Source organism: Cyanistes caeruleus, unplaced genomic scaffold (assembly GCF_971803275.1).
Source record: "Cyanistes caeruleus unplaced genomic scaffold, bCyaCae1.hap1.1 HAP1_SCAFFOLD_69, whole genome shotgun sequence".
NCBI classification, from domain to species: domain Eukaryota; kingdom Metazoa; phylum Chordata; class Aves; order Passeriformes; family Paridae; genus Cyanistes; species Cyanistes caeruleus.
This window is the reverse complement of record NW_028255886.1, coordinates 468,714-474,444: the sequence shown is the minus strand read 5'-3', so window position 1 is coordinate 474,444 and position 5,731 is coordinate 468,714. Positions and strand designations below refer to the sequence as shown.

The window sequence follows — 5,731 nt, the reverse complement described above, 5'->3', positions numbered from 1 at the left end:
GCCCGGCAGCACATGCAACACCCTTCCGTGCCTGACTGCACTGACCGTGCTACTTGTTTTTCTTCCAGGACTTAGGGATATCACAGACACAGATGCCACCCTGCTGTACATACGTTTTACAGTTGTTGTGTTCAGGATAGAAGTTTTAGAGTTTGTTTAAGTTGCCTGTAAATACGTTTCATAGAGTTTTGTTAGATCTGTTCTCAGGTAAATAGGTTCTATAGTTTGTTGTTGTTGTTGTTGTTACCAATATTCTTACAGTGTAAATATGTGGTGTAGTTCATTCTTGTTCCTTTTCTTCTACAGATAAACAGTCTTTGATTTTCACACCCCAGTTCTCTTTGCATTTTCTTCGGGCACATTTGCAAAGCTGTGGCTTGTTTCGGGAACAATGTTTGCAGGACTCTAAAAAGAGTATCAAAACCGCTCTGCCACACTCTCAGCTGCTGCTGCTGCCCCAAAAAGCACTGGCTGGCTTTGCTCACACAATCACAGTTGTGGTGGCATTTCTACCACACCACTGGACAGCGATGTTTTCCCTCTTCTCCTGGAAATACCTACAGCACTTGTGGGTAGCAAGGCAAACATGAGCCTCTTTTAGTGGCCCTTGAAATTGGACATGTGAAATGAGGCACACAAAGCCACAGGCCAGCTGAACCTGGCAACTCTGAATGGGTCTTTACATTCTTCCCAGGAAGATGAATGGCAATCACTATTTTGGCAGGGAGGAAAGTGCATCAGCTAGCAATTTGCTGTAGAAAATGTGCTTTCTGCTCCTCTCACAGCCAAAACTCCTACCCATTTCTTGGAAGTCCTTCTTAGATAAGGACCGTGTTCAACTGAGTGACAGTGAAGCCAAATGGCAATGCCGCAATCAATTGTCCTGTACACAATCTCCTTCATCCACGTGGAAGGTTACTCACGGGCACACAAGAGGACGGAAGAAACCCAAATGCATCGTTGGACATAATAAAGTCAGACGTGTTGAGGGCTGAAGAAATCTTGCAGAGATATGGAAAGCTGCCCTGAAAACCCAGTTCGGGGAGAGCCTGAGCTCTTTTGTGCTTCTAGGCCTGAAGATGCTCAGCAGCTTTCCCAGATGCTCAGCAGGCAGTAGGATTGTGCCTGAATCTGGCTCTGGAAATGCCAGTGCCTCGACTGAGAGCTGTGGCAGAGTCTTTCAGCAGAGCAAACAGCAGCCTGGAGGGTGGGCAGTGCTGCATCTGGACCACTGCATGCTCATCCTTCACCACAATGCAGAGCTGCCATGGATCACTTTTTCCATTTCTCCTGTTGGATATGTTTTGGAGAAGTTGTTCTAGGTGGCTTTGGATGGTGATCCAAGTAGGAAGCAGCCATTCGCCTGCTGTGATATCCTTACAACTAGTCCTAACTTCTCATTGCCTTTGGTTTGATTGGGGGTGTTTTATCTGTTTGTTTGATTGGTTTCTTTGGGTTGGTTTCTTTGTGTTTTTCTCTGTTTTGCTTGGAGTTTCTTTTCCTTTTTTAGAAATGACTGGTGAAGTTGGCACAACCAAACTCCAGAAAACGTAAAGCAGGCTTGACTTTCCAGAAATTGCTTTTGGCTGGCTTTAGCTGCATTCCCCAGGATCACGATCAGCAGTAGATATTTGCAGGTTTTGCTCTGCATCCTCAGCCTGCCCAGGTGTTGTTCAGTGTTTCAGCAGTGGAGAAGACGATGGATATTTTGCTAAACCTCCTTTCAAACAACAAAACTTGGGTTAGCACGACAGAAAAGAAGAAAAGAAAATCTTCGCCAGTTAGAACAGAGCCAGAGTCCCACCATTTCCCCCTCCACTTTTCTTTCTTTTCTACATTTAGAGGTAAAGCTTCCATCTCCAAAAGCTTCCATCTCTCACTTCCTGATGTAGCCATTTGCTACCCTTTAGCCTTGACTGCCACGCATCGGACTGCTGTCCGTGTGGGGCTGGGGATGCTCAGCCTGGAAAGAGAAGGGGGCTGGCGAGGCCTCCCTGCAGCTCTAGGAAAGATGGGCACAGAGAGGAGAAGCCTTTCAACTGCAGGAGTGAGCTTGAAGTTGGATCTAATGAAGCTGCTCTTTTCCACTCCGGCTGCTGGGGCACTGGCCCAGGCTGTGCACAGAGGCTGGGGATGCTCCATCCTTGGCAACATCCAAGGCCAGCTGGGAGCGGGGCTCTGAGCAACCTATTCTGGGCGAAGATTGCTCCGCTTGGAACAAGATGGTCTTTAGGGTCCCTTCCAAGCCCAAGCACCCAGGGATTCCATCATTCATTCTACGGTCTCCGGTGTCCACTTCAGCCTGGGCCTGAACTCCTGGCGGTGATGTCACAGTGCACGCTCCAGCTAGAACTTCCAGCATCCAGCAACGGCCACAACACAACCCTTGGCTCCTTGTGCCAGCACGCTCTTCATTCACCCTGCTCCAAGCCTACCCCTGTCACCTTGTTGCCACCTGCTCCCTGATTCCCCCAGCAGTCCCCAAAGCTCCCCATCGCTTGGATTTTGCTCTCCATCCCTGCAGGATGTCTGCATTTGTTCCAAAATAGGTATGGTACTATTCCACGGAGGCGGACACCCCGCAGCTGCCTGGCTGGGCTGGAGCTCTGTGGGACAGGGTGGGAAATTTTGCTACCTCTGCAGGCTGGCACAGACCGAGAGGAGGAGACGGACGTCGATACACAGACTGATAGAGAAGAAGCCATGGAAGTGGACGGAGAGCATACTGGAGAGGAAGAGATGGATGTGGATATGTACGAGAGAGAGGAAGAGATGGAGGTGGAAACGAAAGATTCTATTGAAGAGATGGATATTGATCTAAAAGACAAGGAGGAAGACATGGTCTTGGGATGAAGACCGATGCCAGCAGCAGAACAGGCAGGTGCTCCCCACAGGCAGAGTGGGTCCCCTGCTGCCAGCCTGGGGCCGGGCTGGGCACTCCCTGCTCAGGGACACGCTAGCCCATGCACTGCATTCTGCTGGCCATCCCTGGCCCGGCCTGGGCTTGCTGTGGGCCACACAAGCCCTGTTCCAGTGCCTGGGCCACAGCCCCCAGCCAGGCTCCCTTCTGGCAGCAGAGTCCCACTGGGCCAGTGTCCCAGCCCGGCAGCACATGCAACACCCTTCCGTGCCTGACTGCACTGACCGTGCTACTTGTTTTTCTTCCAGGACTTAGGGATATCACAGACACAGATGCCACCCTGCTGTACATACGTTTTACAGTTGTTGTGTTCAGGATAGAAGTTTTAGAGTTTGTTTAAGTTGCCTGTAAATACGTTTCATAGAGTTTTGTTAGATCTGTTCTCAGGTAAATAGGTTCTATAGTTTGTTGTTGTTGTTGTTGTTACCAATATTCTTACAGTGTAAATATGTGGTGTAGTTCATTCTTGTTCCTTTTCTTCTACAGATAAACAGTCTTTGATTTTCACACCCCAGTTCTCTTTGCATTTTCTTCGGGCACATTTGCAAAGCTGTGGCTTGTTTCGGGAACAATGTTTGCAGGACTCTAAAAAGAGTATCAAAACCGCTCTGCCACACTCTCAGCTGCTGCTGCTGCCCCAAAAAGCACTGGCTGGCTTTGCTCACACAATCACAGTTGTGGTGGCATTTCTACCACACCACTGGACAGCGATGTTTTCCCTCTTCTCCTGGAAATACCTACAGCACTTGTGGGTAGCAAGGCAAACATGAGCCTCTTTTAGTGGCCCTTGAAATTGGACATGTGAAATGAGGCACACAAAGCCACAGGCCAGCTGAACCTGGCAACTCTGAATGGGTCTTTACATTCTTCCCAGGAAGATGAATGGCAATCACTATTTTGGCAGGGAGGAAAGTGCATCAGCTAGCAATTTGCTGTAGAAAATGTGCTTTCTGCTCCTCTCACAGCCAAAACTCCTACCCATTTCTTGGAAGTCCTTCTTAGATAAGGACCGTGTTCAACTGAGTGACAGTGAAGCCAAATGGCAATGCCGCAATCAATTGTCCTGTACACAATCTCCTTCATCCACGTGGAAGGTTACTCACGGGCACACAAGAGGACGGAAGAAACCCAAATGCATCGTTGGACATAATAAAGTCAGACGGGTTGAGGGATGAAGAAATCTTGCAGAGATATGGAAAGCTGCCCTGAAAACCCAGTTCGGGGAGAGCCTGAGCTCTTTTGTGCTTCTAGGCCTGAAGATGCTCAGCACCTTTCCCAGATGCTCAGCAGGCAGTAGAATTGTGCCTGAATCTGGCTCTGGAAATGCCAGTGCCTCGACTGAGAGCTGTGGCAGAGTCTTTCAGCAGAGCAAACAGCAGCCTGGAGGGTGGGCAGTGCTGCATCTGGACCACTGCATGCTCATCCTTCACCACAATGCAGAGCTGCCATGGATCACTTTTTCCATTTCTCCTGTTGGATATGTTTTGGAGAAGTTGTTCTAGGTGGCTTTGGATGGTGATCCAAGTAGGAAGCAGCCATTCGCCTGCTGTGATATCCTTACAACTAGTCCTAACTTCTCATTGCCTTTGGTTTGATTGGGGGTGTTTTATCTGTTTGTTTGATTGGTTTCTTTGGGTTGGTTTCTTTGTGTTTTTCTCTCTTTTGCTTGGAGTTTCTTTTCCTTTTTTAGAAATGACTGGTGAAGTTGGCACAACCAAACTCCAGAAAACGTAAAGCAGGCTTGACTTTCCAGAAATTGCTTTTGGCTGGCTTTAGCTGCATTCCCCAGGATCACGATCAGCAGTAGATATTTGCAGGTTTTGCTCTGCATCCTCAGCCTGCCCAGGTGTTGTTCAGTGTTTCAGCAGTGGAGAAGACGATGGATATTTTGCTAAACCTCCTTTCAAACAACAAAACTTGGGTTAGCACGACAGAAAAGAAGAAAAGAAAATCTTTGCCAGTTAGAACAGAGCCAGAGTCCCACCATTTCCCCCTCCACTTTTCTTTCTTTTCTACATTTAGAGGTAAAGCTTCCATCTCCAAAAGCTTCCATCTCTCACTTCCTGATGTAGCCATTTGCTACCCTTTAGCCTTGACTGCCACGCATCAGACTGCTGTCCGTGTGGGGCTGGGGATGCTCAGCCTGGAAAGAGAAGGGGGCTGGCGAGGCCTCCCTGCAGCTCTAGGAAAGATGGGCACAGAGAGGAGAAGCCTTTCAACTGCAGGAGTGAGCTTGAAGTTGGATCTAATGAAGCTGCTCTTTTCCACTCCGGCTGCTGGGCCACTGGCCCAGGCTGTGCACAGAGGCTGGGGATGCTCCATCCTTTGCAACATCCAAGGCCAGCTGGGAGCGGGGCTCTGAGCAACCTATTCTGGGCGAAGATTGCTCCGCTTGGAACAAGATGGTCTTTAGGGTCCCTTCCAAGCCCAAGCACCCAGGGATTCCATCATTCATTCTACAGTCTCCGTTGTCCACTTCAGCCTGGGCCTGAACTCCTGGCGGTGATGTCACAGTGCACGCTCCAGCTAGAACTTCCAGCATCCAGCAACGGCCACAACACAACCCTTGGCTCCTTGTGCCAGCACGCTCTTCACCCTGCTCCAAGCCTACCCCTGTCACCTTGTTGCCACCTGCTCCCTGATTCCCCCAGCAGTCCCCAAAGCTCCCCATCGCTTGGATTTTGCTCTCCATCCCTGCAGGATGTCTGCATTTGTTCCAAAAGAGCTATGGTACTATTCCACGGAGGCGGACACCCCGCAGCTGCCTGGCTGGGCTGGAGCTCTGTGGGACAGGGTGGGAAATTTTGCTAC

The 5,731-nt window shown here is 49.6% G+C and overlaps 1 long non-coding RNA gene across 1 annotated transcript; it reads left to right on the top strand.

The window, feature by feature from the left end:
- The first annotated feature begins 306 nt into the window (after positions 1 to 306).
- On the top strand, positions 307 to 3,427 carry LOC147646971 (uncharacterized). The gene is made up of 3 exons (XR_015281677.1): positions 307 to 2,549; positions 2,644 to 2,877; positions 3,169 to 3,427. It is a non-coding gene; the product is annotated as an uncharacterized LOC147646971 (long non-coding RNA).
- Positions 3,428 to 5,731: the final 2,304 nt, after the last annotated feature.